Genomic DNA, 14489 nt, shown 5'->3' on the forward strand with positions numbered 1-14489 from the left:
CTCGCATGCTGCTCCAATGCTATCCCACTTCCACCAATCCAAGAAGTCCCGATTGGCGGTTGATGTGCGTGACTTCTGAACTTTGACGGCGACCTGTCCGTTTGGTGAAAGTTCCTCAGGGACTGGGGCAGTGAGCTCCTCATACTTTAAAGCAGCTGCTCTCATTGATCTTGCGAAGTGTGTTTTGGACATGTGGGCAGACATGGTAAGCTTCTCAAACAGCTCAGGATGACAACCTCCAACAGTCTTTCCCAGTGGTCCATCCCACAGAATGAGATCTCCAACAGTTCTAATCCTCTGAGGCGCTAGCTGACCTTCTCTATGGCTTATGAGCAAATGTATCTCTTTTGGTCTCACAAGTTCCTCAAGTGGGACGTCTGGAAAGAACTTTTGCAGCTGCTGCGGTGTCACATGTTTGTGAACAGCTGCAATGCTGTCCAATCAATAACAAACTAACTGGTGCGACTTGAGTGTGCCCTTGGGAGTCTTCACTCGGATCTTTAGAAGGTAGCGCATCGTCTCTACGTGGACCTTCATCCCCCCAACTCCATGGACGATAAACGTGATGTCTTCACTCCTAAGGTTCAGTCTACTCGCAGCCTTGTGAGTTATGTAGTTGGTATCTGAAGCCAAGTCAATTAATGTCCCAACCTTTTGTCCAGCATTTGCTATGACCTCCAAAAGCATCATAATCACTGGATGCTCTTGCAGTCCACCTTCCTTTAGGAGGCTTGGCTGATGCTTTGCAGTGTTGAAGGGTCTTGATGCAGTGTTCGAGAACACATCTCGGCATTGTTTCGAGATGGCCTGTTTCCGTGCTGTAATTGTTATATGGTTATATGGTTAACTCTGGTGGAAGTTTGCTGAAAAACTCCTCTTGGTCCACTGTATATTTATTCTTGCCTTTATCTTCCTCTGGACCAAATTTACTCCTTCTCTGATCCACACTGCTTTTCCTCATCTCATAATTGGGGCACAGATAAAAATGATGCTCAGGATTCTGTTCATCCTTGCAGATTTGATTTTTACACAGATATGCAGGTTTGCAGTATGAACCATCATCATGAACTTCAAGACACTTTTGCATGCTCCCAACTTCTTTACTGCAGCTCTTTTCTCTGTCAGCTTTAGCCCTCGAAACTGCTTGCAGAAGTACAGCTTCCTTTTATGCTTTATGTCACCACAGACTACACAACTTGTGTGGTCATTTTCTGACTTGGTAGACTTGGTTCTGGCATGTCTTGGTTCAGTCCGAATTTCCTTTCTACTCGGCTCCTCGTCCCTCAGTTGCTCGAGCTGTTCGTATATGCTCTCCTGCTCTTTGAGAAATGACAAGAGACTGTCAAACCGTTTCTCTGGTGCCACAGCATTCCTCTTGTCAGCTACAAAAACCAGCCATTCCTTCTTAAGGGTTTCTGGAAGCTTGGTTTCAATTGATGTTGTCATCAGTGGATTTTTAATAGCGCCTGTGTTCGCTCAAGTCATTAAGCGCCTTTTCCACAGCTTGAATTAATTCCACTATGTTACGTGGCTGATGTCCTCTGACAGGTGGGATTCCCTGAAGCTCCTCCACTATCTCAATAGCAATAGCTGTTTGATTTCCAAACCGGTTCTCTAGGACACGAAAGATATCATCTGCAGTGTTATAACTTGTGAGGCGGAGGTCTCTTGTAATTTTGTCCTCCAGACTGTCCAGCAATTGAACCTTCTTCACCTCGTTTGATCCAGTGGGTTCACCTTGCTTTTGCAGTGCTTCCCAATCCTTCCTCCATCTATAAAAGTCACGCTTGTTTCCAGTAAACTTAGGAAGGGCCGTGGGTCTCAGTCTGATGGCTGGTGAAGGATAATTGAAAGCATTCGCCGCTTGTGCTAATCCTTCAGCAGTCTTTTCGGACAGTCCTTTTGATTTACTGTTCAAGTTCTCTGCTCGCATATTTCTTGTCTCTTCTTTACTGGCTTCTGGTGCTGTGTGCCCTTTTGACCCCCAGGCAGAACTCGGCAGGCTGGGGTTCCGCCCACTTTAATCACTGTCTCGTGATTTCAATTGTAGCATTTCTCTGCACCTGTTCTTTCATTTCAGTTTGACTTGACACACACACAACACAAACATGAATAAATACGTCCATAGCCAAGATCAGAGTTGTATACCTACTTCTTACTTATGGCGTGCACAGCCTAAAGTTGTTGGACAATTTGTTTTATTTGATGTTATTTGATTGTGCACGCCGGTTTGATTGTATTCGTCGAAACAGGGCAGACCACATGAAGCTTGCAATCTTTCACCCCCGAATTTTGTATTATAATAAATTATTGTACCTGCCTCAACTGCATCCTCTGGCAGCTCTATCTGTAGACCAAATCGTCGGGAGCTCGCGGGTCACAGGTTGGTGACCTGTTTTTCCGGAGCTCCCGCAATTACAACTTGCTGGACTGGTGGGCGGCAGCTTCGGCAGCTTCAACCGCCCCGGGCCGCGGAGTTTGAACCGGCCCGTTTGCGGCGCTCGGTTTCAGTCGCTGGACTTGCTCACCATCATCCGGCGGGGTCACAACATTGGAGGCGTGGATTGCCTCAGCGCAGAAGGAGAGCAAGGAGGCAAGAGACAATGACTTTGGTACTTTAAACTTTGTTGAGTGTTTGTTTTGGTATTTATTCTATGTTATGACACAGGCTAAACCATTTCGTTGCACTGAAAAGTGCAATGACAATAAATTTGAATCCAATCCAATCCAATCCAATCCAACTAACCTCTGTGTACAGACGTTGCCCCGCCTGTCCCTGCTAAATCGGTCACCACTCACTTCACGTCCATTATTACGTATTCTTGTTTCGCTTAACCCGGGCATTTAGCCTTCATGTCCCCGCCATAACCTGTACAGGATCACATATCGACCTTTTGTATGAACCACTTCAATTTTCGCCTTGTACTTGGCCATGTAGTGATATTTATTGTCATTCGCATAGGTTTCACTAGTAATTTCCGTGAGTAAATTTAGTTCGCGCGGAATTATTATAAATAAGAATACTGTAAGAGAACATAACGATTCCAGCAGTGAAGAAAGCTTTTTTTATTTATATGTACAGTTCGTAAGCCATTTGTGATCCAGGAATGGTGGTATCTGAGCTGACGGCGGGAAAAGATTAGTATCGAAGACGCCGCGATTCCTTAACGGGCTTGCAACATGGACGGCCGTCACGGCACCCTGTAGTTAACATCGTATCGTACGGGTACATGCACCTGTATTTGCACACTGCTCCTTTGCGTTCGCATGGGTCCACTGTTCGTGTAAAAATATATACAGTTTTACAAAGATGCTAATAAAATAAACTGAACCCATGAAACATTATTCTGTGCGTTCAGGTAAATATACACATGTCGAATTCCAACACTTATTCCAGGTGACCATCTGTTCTGATGTTATCAGTGAGAGGGGTCAGTAAAGCAACGACATAACTTGTGACGTGTTTGCTCTTGATTATTTTCCCAGGCAATGATTTGCTCCTTCAAACCAACGGGTGTCAGGTATCGTTATCAAAGGGCACGGATAGAGAATGGACAAATCAATAGAGATATCCGAATGTGCGCGTTAAGAGGTTAATTGGTCTCTTTGAATTGTGGTCTATATTACAGTGAATAGTGACGAGGGATAATATTAAATAGAGCCTGTCCATTATGTATCTATCAAAAAACTAGCCTTCTTGTATTTCCATATGTTTTGTAGTCCCGTCACTGGGCAATGAGGGATGACTAATATGTGTTAGCAGCGTCAATTTTCATTTTCGTTGCTGAATCATGGGAATTCCATATATCATTTAACAGACCCACGTAATGTCTTCGTTTATATTGAATGCATTCCATTCTCTTCACTAATCTGATTCTAAATTCACCATTTATCATTCGCGTACAATGAAGAGGGAGTTTCACAAAAATCTCATAAAACAAATCCCGTACACTGCTCTTCGAGGGAGGCCGCCTCGGTTGGGAACCTGGACGTTTGGGCACGATGACTCTAAAGTGTGGCTGAGTAGAGAACCAGTGAGACGAGAAAGTTAGACGCGCCACTATACAGGAGCTTCCATGGCAATGGGGTTCAGTACTGATGCAGAATCAAGAAGCAATCTACAATAAATAGATTAATACATTATCTGATAATATCTGCCGACATCATAACATCCCAACCATCACCACGCATGCACCCTAAAAGGAATGAAAATAATGGATACATGAGCCGGTTTAAGTCAAACATCTGCGAACGCCGCTATCAACGGAATTAAAAACAAACATACACCATAGTCCATTAACCCACCAAAGTGAAATCTCCCCAAGACCAGTTGAGTCAGTAGCAGTATTCCAAAACCAATTAAAAGAATGTTTCGCATTTTCTTCACTTCCACTTTTTCAGAGTGACAGGGAGAAGATTGTTAATCCGATTGATTACTTTGCTGCATTTATACAAGCATGATCATGGCGTGAGTTAATGGCCATAGCGAGGGTGGGACGCGGACTTTATGATTGGTTCGACGATGGAGGCGTCCGTCAGTCTGAACATTCCACGTTTGCTCATAAAAGCCGCTCGGTTGCTGATAAAAGTTATCTGTCGAAGTCAACTGATTCAACAATAATTGTCTACGTTGAGTCTCAAGCGCAAGACTGCAACGTCCAACTAACGCCAAGCTGTGTGAGTTCGCACGTCAAAACTCCAGACACGTCTTCTTCCAAACGGGATGCACTTACGTGTGATTCTGGCACTATGTTCAGTAATATTGCGTCATATTTTTTAACAAGAATTCACACTAAGTTTTAATGACACGAGTTAATTCGCATTTCATCACAGTCACGAATAAATTGCAAACGTTTTTCACCCATTTTTGTGATTATTGCCTTGTCTTTGTTTGAATCCCATATGTTTACAGACTTACAGACATACAGCCATAGAGTCATATAGTGATACAGTGTGGAAACGGGTCATTCGGCCCAACATGCCAACACCGGCCAACGTGTCCATGCTACACTAGTCCCACCTGCCTGCGGTTGGTCGATAATCATCAAACCGTGTCCTATCCAAGTAACTGGCTTAATGCTTCTTAAACGTTGGGGTAGTCTCAGCCTCAACTGCCTTCTCTGACAGCTTCTAACATACACCCATGACACTTTGTATGAAAACGTTATCCTTCAGATTCCTATTAAACCTTTCCCCTTCACCAATGTCGTATGGTCACCGATTCACCTATTCTGGGCTAGGGTCTGTGCATGCATCCGATTTATTCCTTTCATGATGTTATATACCTCTACCCATTCTCCTCTGCTCCTGGGAATAGATATCCACCCTACTAAATCTCTCTCTCTATAGCTCACACTCTCGATTCGTGGTAACGCTTCTCCGGACCATCTCCAGTTTGACAACATCTTTCCTATGATATGTTAAACAGAACTGAACACAATATTATTATACAATTAGACAATAGACAATAGACAGTAGACAATAGGTGCAGGAGTAGGCCATTCGGCCCTTCGAGCCAGACCCGCCATTCAATGTGATCATGGTTGATCACCCCCAATCGGTACCTCGTTCCTGCCTTCTTCCCGTATCCCCTTATTCGCCAATGTTTAAGACCTCTATCCAGCTCTCTCTTGAAAGCATCAAGAGGACCTGCCTCCACCGTCCTCTGAGTCAGATAATTACACAGACTCACCATTCTCTGTGAGGAAAGGCGTTTCCTCGTCTCCGTTCAAAATGGCTTAGCCCTTATTCTTAATCAGTGGCCCCTGGTTCTTGGCTCCCCAAACATCGGGAACATGTTTCCTACCTCTAGCATGTCCAAACCCTTAACAATCGTATTATGTGTTTCATTGAGATACCCTCTCATCGTTCTAAACTCCAGAGTGTATAAGCCCAGCTATTCCATTCTCTTAGCATATGACTGTGCCGCCATCCCGGGAATTCAACTTGTAAACCTACGCTGCATTCCCTCAAAAGCACTTACTGCAACATGACCTCGCGACCTCTATACAATATTCTGTCTGATGGCCATGAACGACCTTAGTTGGATTGTGTATCGTTGCAAATAAAGGATAGTCGTAGAAAGACACAGGTGTAAACAGCATCGACGCATTCCCTTTAGCCCGTTATGTCCAAGTTATCAAAACGTATTTATACCGCAGGAAACGCTACATTTGTCGCTTGACGTCCTCCTTTGACTCCAGCCAAGGATCGAAGCAGTCTTTCCAGGTGCGGCAGAGGTTCACCTTCACCTCCTCCAACCTCATATATTGCATCCGCTGCTCTAGGTGTCAGCTGCTCTACGTCGTTGAAACCAAGTGTAGGCTTGGCGATCGCTTCGCCCCACACCTCCGCTCGGTTCGCAATAACCAACCTGGCACAGCATTTCAATTCCCCATCCAATTCCAAATCCGACCTTTCTCTCTTGGGCCTTCCCCGTGGCCAGATTGAGGCTCGCCGTAAATTGGAGGAGAAGCACTTCACATTTCGCTTGGGTAGATTAAACCCCAGTGGTATGAACATAGACTCAGAGCTCCTGTTGATTTGTAACCAACAGCAAGAAATATAAGCAAGATAACACACTGATTGGCTCTAGCCCAAGTGGGAGGAGAGTTAGAAGTGAGTCAGAGGGGGAAAACAGTTGAAAACTGAGGAATTTGGTTTGTAAATTGGTAAATTATGCACTTTATCAGTCAATATAAGCAAGACAGCTCTTAGGGAGCGGCAGTGAGTGAGCGGCCTTGTGAGGGAAGTGCCCTGTGTGAAAAGTGTGAGTCTTTTGCTCGAGAGTCTTCGGTGAGGAGAGGAGGCTACGTAAAACGCTGGAGAGGGAGAGACGAAAGCAGGACATGTCAGGCAAGCTGATTCAGTGTGATGCTTGCAGTATGTGGGAGGTCAAGGACACTGCTGGTGCCTCTGGTTGCTGCAAATATGAGAAGTGCATCCAGGTACAGCTCCTGAAGGACCGTGTTGGGGAACTGGAAAAGCAAGTGGATGACCTCAGGTTCGTCCGAGAAACGGAGTCGTTCCTCTACAAGTCCTACAGTAAGTGTGTTACACCTTAGGTACTGGAAGAGAGAAGGTGGGAGACAATGAGAAAGGCGGGGAAGCATGTAATGAAAACGTCTCCAGGCGTTGTACATCTTGTGAACAGCTTCACCCATATAGAAGGTGTCGGGACAGAAGACGTTATTACACTGAGCGGCGGACTGGCTTGCGAAGCAAATAGGGTTGTTAAGCCAAAACCAAAGAGGCCAACGTCAAGCAACGCCATTGTAGTGGGAGACTCCATTGTGAGAGGTACCGATAGGGGATTCTGCGGCAACATACGGCATTCGAGGATGGTGTGCTGCCTTCCTGGTGCCAGGATACAGGATGTCACGTACAGGGTGCAGAAAATACTCAAGGGCGAAGGTGAACAGCCGGAAGTAGTAGTGCATGTCGGCAAAAACGATGTCGGAAAGAAGGGGATGAATATTCTGCAGCGTGACTTTAGAGAGTTCGGAAAAATGCTGAAAAACAGGACCTCCAGGGTTATTATCTTCGGTTTGCTTCCAGTTCCTCGTGCTGGCGAGAACATGAACAGGGAGATACGGGAACTGAATGTGTGGCTGAGGAACTGGTATACGGAGCAGTGATTTAGATTCTTAGATCACTGGGATTTGTTTTTGAGTAAGGGGGAACTCTACAAAAGGGATGGATTGCATCTTAACAGGTGGTGGGCCAGCATTCTTGCAGGCAGGTTTGCCACTGCTACACGGGACGGTTTAGAGTGAATAAGGGGGGTGGGCTGTCAAATGGGATAGTCCAGGATGGAGATAAAGGGAAAGAGTTTCTTAAACGTGTGAGCGGAGAGGCAGAGGGGTGTAAAATGAGGGTAGAAGCAATAGGTAGCAAGGTGAAAAGTAAAAGTGGCAGGCAAACACATCCAGGGCAAAAATCAAAAAGGGCCACTTTTCAACATAATTGTATAAGGGGTAAGAGTGTTGTAAAAACAAGCCTGAAGGCTCTTTGTCTCAATGCAAGGAGCATTCGTAATGAGGTGGATGAGGTGAATGTGCAGATTAATGACTATGATATAGTTGGGATCACGGAGTCATGGCTCCAGGGTGACCAAGGCTGGGAGCTGCACATCCAGGGATATTCAATATTCAGGGGGGTTAGACATGTAGGAAAAGGAGGTGGGGTAGCGTTGCTGGTTAGAGAGGAGATTAACGCAATAGAAAGGAAGGACATTAGCTTGGAAGATGTGGAATCGATATGGGTAGAGCTGCGAAACCCTTGGGGGCCGTAAACGCTAGTGGGAGTTGTGTACAGGCCACCTATCAGTAGTAGTGGAGTTGGGGATGGCATCAAACAGGAAATTACAAATGCGTGCAACAAAGGTAAAACAGTTATAATGGGTGACTTCACTCTACATATTGATTGGGTGAATCAAATTGGCAAGTTGGCTGAGAAAGATGATTTCTTGGAATGTATGCGGGCTAGTTTTCTAAACCAACACGAAGAGGAAACAAAGAGCGTGCTGGCTATTCTAGATTGGGTATTGAGTAATGAGGAAGGGTTCGTTAGCAGTCTTGTTGTGCGTGGCTCCTTGGGCAAGAGTGACCATAATATCGTTGTGTTCTTCATTAGGATGGAGAGTGACATTGTTAATTCAGAAACAAGAGTCCTGAACTTAAAGAAAGGTAACTTTGAGGGTATGACACGTGAATTGGCCAAGATAGACTGGCAATTGACTCTTAAAGGGTTGAGGGTGGATATGCAATGGAAGGCATTTAAAGACTGCATAGGTGAACTACAACAATTGTTCTTCCCAGTTTGGTAAAAGAATAAATCAAAGAAGATAGTGCATCCGTGGATAACAAGGGAAATCAGGGATAGTATCAAAACAAAAGATGAAGCATACAAATTAGCCAGAAAAAGCAGCCTTCCAGAGGACTGGGAGGAATTCAGAGTCCAGCAGAGGAGGACAAAGGGCTTAATAAGGAAAGGGAAAATATGTTATGAATGAAAACTGGCAGGGAACATAAAAAGTGACTGCAAAAGTTTTTATAGATATATGAAGAGAAAAAGATTAGTTAAAACGAATGAATGTCCCTTGCAGTCAGAAACAGGTGAATTGATCATGGGGAACAAATATATGGAGACCATTTGAATAACTACTTTGGTTCTGTCTTAAGTAAGGAAGACATAAATAATCTGCCGGAAATAGCAGGGGACCGGGGGTCAAATGAGATGGAGGAACTGAGTGAAATCCAGGTTAGCCGGGAAGTGGTGTTAGGTAAATTGAATGGATTAAAGGCCGATAAATCCCCAGGGCCAGATAGGCTGCATCCCAGAGTACTTAAGGAAGTAGCCCCAGAAATAGTGGATGCATTAGTGATAATTTTTTCAAAACTCTTTAGATTCTGGAGTAGTTCCTGAGGATTGGAGGGTAGCTAATGTAACCCCACTTTTTAAAAAGGGCAGGGAGAGAGAAAACGGGGAATTACAGACCAGTTAGTCTAACATCGGTAGTGGGGAAACTGCTAGAGTCAGTTATTAAAGATGGGATAGCAGCACATTTGGAAAGTGGTGAAATCATAGGGACAAAGTCAGCATGGATTTATGAAAGGTAAATCATGTCTGACGAATCTTATAGAATTTTTCGAGGATGTAACTAGTAGAGTGGATAAGGGAGAACCAGTGGATGTGTGATATCTGGACTTTCAGAAGGCTTTCGACAAGGTCCCACATAAGAGATTAGTATACAAACTTAAAGCACACGGTATTGGGGGTTCAGTATTGATGTGGATAGAGAACTGGCTGGCAGACAGGAAGCAAAGAGTAGGAGTAAACGGGTCCTTTTCACAATGGCAGGCAGTGACTAGTGGGGTACCGCAAGGCTCAGTGCTGGGACCCCAGCTATTTACAATATATATTAATGATTTGGACGAGGGAATTGAATGCAACATCTCCAAGTTTGCGGATGACACGAAGCTGGGGGGGCAGTGTTAGCTGTGAGGAGGATGCTAGGAGGCTGCAAGGTGACTTGGATAGGCTGGGTGAGTGGGCAAATGCATGGCAGATGCAGTATAATGTGGATAAATGTGAGGTTATCCACTTTGGTGGCAAAAACAGGAAAGTAGACTATTATCTGAATGGTGGCCGATTAGGAAAAGGGGAGATGCAACGAGACCTGGGTGTCATGGTACACCAGTCATTGAAAGTAGGCATGCAGGTGCAGCAGGCAGTGAAGAAAGCGAATGGTATGTTAGCATTCATAGCAAAAGGATTTGAGTATAGGAGCAGGGAGGTTCTACTGCAGTTGTACAGGGTCTTGGTGAGACCACACCTGGAGTATTGCGTACAGTTTTGGTCTCCTAATCTGAGGAAAGACATTCTTGCCATAGAGGGAGTACAGAGAAGGTTCACCAGACTGATTCCTGGGATGTCAGGACTTTCATATGAAGAAAGACTGGATAGACTCGGCTTGTACTCGCTAGAATTTAGAAGATTGAGGGGGGATCTTATAGAAACTTACAAAATTCTTAAGGGGTTGGACAGGCTAGATGCAGGAAGATTGTTCCCGATGTTGGGGAAGTCCAGAACAAGGGGTCACAGTTTAAGGATAAGGGGGAAATCTTTTAGGACCGAGATGAGAAAAACATTTTTCACACAGAGAGTGGTGAATCTCTGGAATTCTCTGCCACAGAAGGTAGTTGAGGCCAGTTCATTGGCTATATTTAAGAGGGAGTTAGATGTGGCCCTTGTGGCTAAAGGGATAAGGGGGTATGGAGAGGAAGGCAGGTACAGGATACTGAGTTGGATGATCAGCCATGATCTATTGAATGGCGGTGCAGGCTCGAAGGGCCGAATGGCCTACTCCTGCACCTCATTTCTATGTTTCTATGTTTCCAATTTTAGGCAGCCCCTGCTTTCTCTTTCTTTCCCCCCACCTTCCCAGCTCTCACACAGCCCATTGTTTCCGCCGCTTCCTTTCATTTTCCCCCGCCCCCTCCCCTCCCAGTATCAGTCTGAATAAGGGTCAAGACCTGAAACGCCGCTTATTTATTTCGCCCAATGGATGCTGCCTCACCCGTTCACTTTATCCATAATTTTTTGTCTACCTTCGATTTTCCAGCATCTGCAGTCCCTTCTTAACCAGATGTCTTCATCTGTTCTTATTCTAATTGAAATCAATTAGTGCATGGCTTTTTAAAGGTTGGGGATTCCAGCGCTGCTGTAGATTTCTTCTAAATGTGATAATGTCTACCTCCACCTCACATTTCCAAGCCCCAGATAGTAAACACACGCTTCCGCGCATTCCCCTAAACGTTCTTATTAAATCATGCATTGGTCCCAAATCAAATGGATTCCCCTATTTCACCACCTCCATTATCATCATAGTTTCCTGTACTGCTATAAATCTTCCCGATAGCCTCAGCTCCGAACACATTTTTCATACCTTACTCATTAGGGCTCACGCCCATGCCTTCTACCATTGTAACCACTTCAATGGGGGAATACATTCCGAAGATAAAAGTGTTCCATTAGGTTTGGACGTTATATGATTGTTGTAGATGGAGTTAATGACACCAAAATTGGAGTTATGCTCTCTCTGTGGGGCAGGGAGAATTTAGACAGGCTTTGATTTTCTTTCCCTGCGCACAATAGATGACTACTCACTTTCAGTTCATTGTTTTATTGCAGTGTAAAGACTGGTGGACTTACAGATGGCATGAAAGATTGTAGATCGATATACAGTGCTGTCCATCATGTTTGGCACAAGGACCCTTCATTTATTTATTTGCCATTGTTTTCCACAATTTGCGATTTGCAATAGAAAAACATCACATATGGTTAAAGTGCACATTTTGAGATTGTAATAAAGGCTATTTTTATACATTTTGGGATTCACCATGTAGAAATTACAGTTGTATCAAACGTTTTTTTCACTGTACCTCGGTATAAGTGACAATAGATAAAGTAAACTAATCGGTGTTGTGCCAAAATCTCACCTCCACCCAAGTTATAATTAACATGTAACACGTTCTCGCTCATGAGAAGCACGGAAACCTGCCGGTCACAAACAATGAGAGGGTCGGAGCAGTTAATATTAATGTGCTCCGAGAACAAATGGTGCATTTATGGAACGTGCTCTGCTACTCAAACCTCCAACATCAGAAATTAAATATTCTTTCACTAACAAAGAATTGTTAAACGTGGCGATTTACAAGAAGGCACACGCAATGGTAGCATTTATTCATCTACAATACAAAAACAAGGATGCAATGCTGAGACTCTATGATACGCTAGTCAAGCCTTATTTGGAGTATTGTGAAAACATTTTGGGCACCATATCTGATGAAGAATGTGCAGGCCATGGAGAGGGTCCAGAGGATGTTTACAAAAATGCTCCGAGGAATGAGTGGAATATAAATTCATGAGCGTTTGGCGTCATTGTGCCTCTACTAGGGGCAGTTTAGAAGAATGAGGGGCACTTCATACAAATGTGTCGAACGGTGAAAGGCTTGGATACAATGTTTCCAACAGTTCGAGAATCTAAGACTAGAGATCATCACCTCAGAGTTAAATTACGTCCATTTAGGTGGGAGCTAATGAGTATGTTTCTGTTGTCAGAGTGCGGTAAATCTGTAGTTAAGTTTGCCACAGAATGTTGTGGAAGCCAAGTCAGTGGATATTTTAATGCTGAGATTGATAGATTATTGATTGCAAGGGGTGTCAGGTTTATGAAGAGAAGGCATGAGAATTGGGGGAGGGGGCTTTCTTTCTTTTAAAATCGTTTTATGAGACATTTTCAAAACCAAAACTAAATAATGATAAACATAACAGTGATATTGATACATAGGCTATCGGGATTATTTTAACAACAAGTATAATCTAACAATAATGGATTTGTGCCTGGAAGGTCATGTTTGACTAATCTTCTTGAATTTTTCGAAGAGGTTACTCTGGAAATTGATGAGGGTAAAGCCGTGGATGTTATATATATCGACTTCAGTAAGGCCTTTGACAAGGTTCCTCACGGAAGGTTGGTTAAGAAGGTTTAATGGTTGGGAATTAATGGTGGAGTAGCAAGATGGATTCAACAGTGGCTGAATGGGAGATGCCAGAGAGTAATGGAGGGTGGTTGTTTGTCAGGTTGGAGGCCAATGACTAGTGGGGTGCCACAGGGATCTGTGTTAGGTCCACTGTTGTCTGTCATGTACATCAATGATCTGGATGATGGTGAGGTAAATTGGATTAGTAAGTATGCAGATGATACTAAGATAGGTGGGGTTGTGGATAATGAAGTAGATTTTCAAAGTCTACAGAGAGATGTATGCCAGTTGGAAGAGTGGGCTGAAAGATGGCAGACTGGAGTTTAATGCTGATAAGTGTGAGGTGCTACATCTTGGCAGGACAAATCAAAATAGGACGTACATGGTAAATGGTAGGGAATTGAAGAATGCAGGTGAACAGAGGGATCTGGGAATAACTGTGCACAGTTCCCTAAATTGGATTCTCATGTAGGATAGGGTGGTAAAGAAAGCTTTTGGTGTGCTGGCCTTTATAAATCAGAGCATTGAGTATAGAAGTTGGGATGTAATGTTAAAATTGTACAAGGCATTGGTGAGGCCAATTCTGGAGTATGGTGTACAATTTTGGTCGCCTGATTATAGGAAGGATGTCAACAAAATAGAGAGAGTACAGAGGAGATTTACTAGAATGTTGCCTGGGTTTCAGCAACTAAGTTACAGAGAAAGGTTGAACAAGTTAGGGCTTTATTCTTTGGAGCGCAGAAGGCTTAAGGGGGGACTTGATAGAGGTCTTTAAAATGATGAGAGGGATAGACAGAGTTGACGTGGATAAGCTTTTCCCACTGAGAGTAGGGAAGATTCAAACAAGGGGACATGACTTGAGAATTAAGGGACAGAATGTTTAGGGGTAACATGAGGGGGAACTTCTTTACTCAGAGAGTGGTGGCTGTGTGGAATGAGCTTCCAGTGAAGGTGGTGGAGGCAGGTTCGTTTTTATCATTTAAAAATAAATTGGATAGTTATATGGACGGGAAAAGGAATGGAGGGTTATGGTCTGAGCGCAGGTATATGGGACTAGGGGAGAATACGTGTTCGGCACGGACTAGAAGGGTCGAGATGGCCTGTTTCCGTGCTGTAATTGTTATATGGTTATATGGTTATAGTGTTATAATAATGATAATAATAAATTTTATTAGTGGGCGCCTGTCAAAAGTCTTACAGAGATTAACAAGAATGATATAACATATAACCGGAATAAATTAAATAATAAATACATCACCAATACACGAATTAAAAACAGAATTCGATCCAAAGACAAAAAATCAAAAACAGAATGTGATGAGAGAGCAACTATGAGTCCAGTTTCAAAGTGCACATTGGGTATAGACCTCCCGGTCTCTATGTAAATATAGTTAGTGTTTAAAAGAGAACGTATATATAAAAACAAATAGATAAAAATAAAGA

General features: G+C 43.7%; 1 long non-coding RNA gene across 1 annotated transcript; it reads right to left on the minus strand.

Moving 5' to 3' along the window:
- Window positions 1–795: 795 nt before the first annotated feature.
- On the minus strand, window positions 796–12290 carry LOC116968033. Its single transcript, XR_004410386.1, has 3 exons — window positions 12256–12290; window positions 5980–5982; window positions 796–807 (listed from the first exon to the last, which is right to left on the minus strand). It is a non-coding gene; the product is annotated as an uncharacterized LOC116968033 (long non-coding RNA).
- Between the last annotated feature and the right edge of the window lie 2199 nt (window positions 12291–14489).

Source organism: Amblyraja radiata, chromosome 43 (assembly GCF_010909765.2).
Source record: "Amblyraja radiata isolate CabotCenter1 chromosome 43, sAmbRad1.1.pri, whole genome shotgun sequence".
NCBI classification, from domain to species: Eukaryota; Metazoa; Chordata; class Chondrichthyes; order Rajiformes; family Rajidae; genus Amblyraja; species Amblyraja radiata.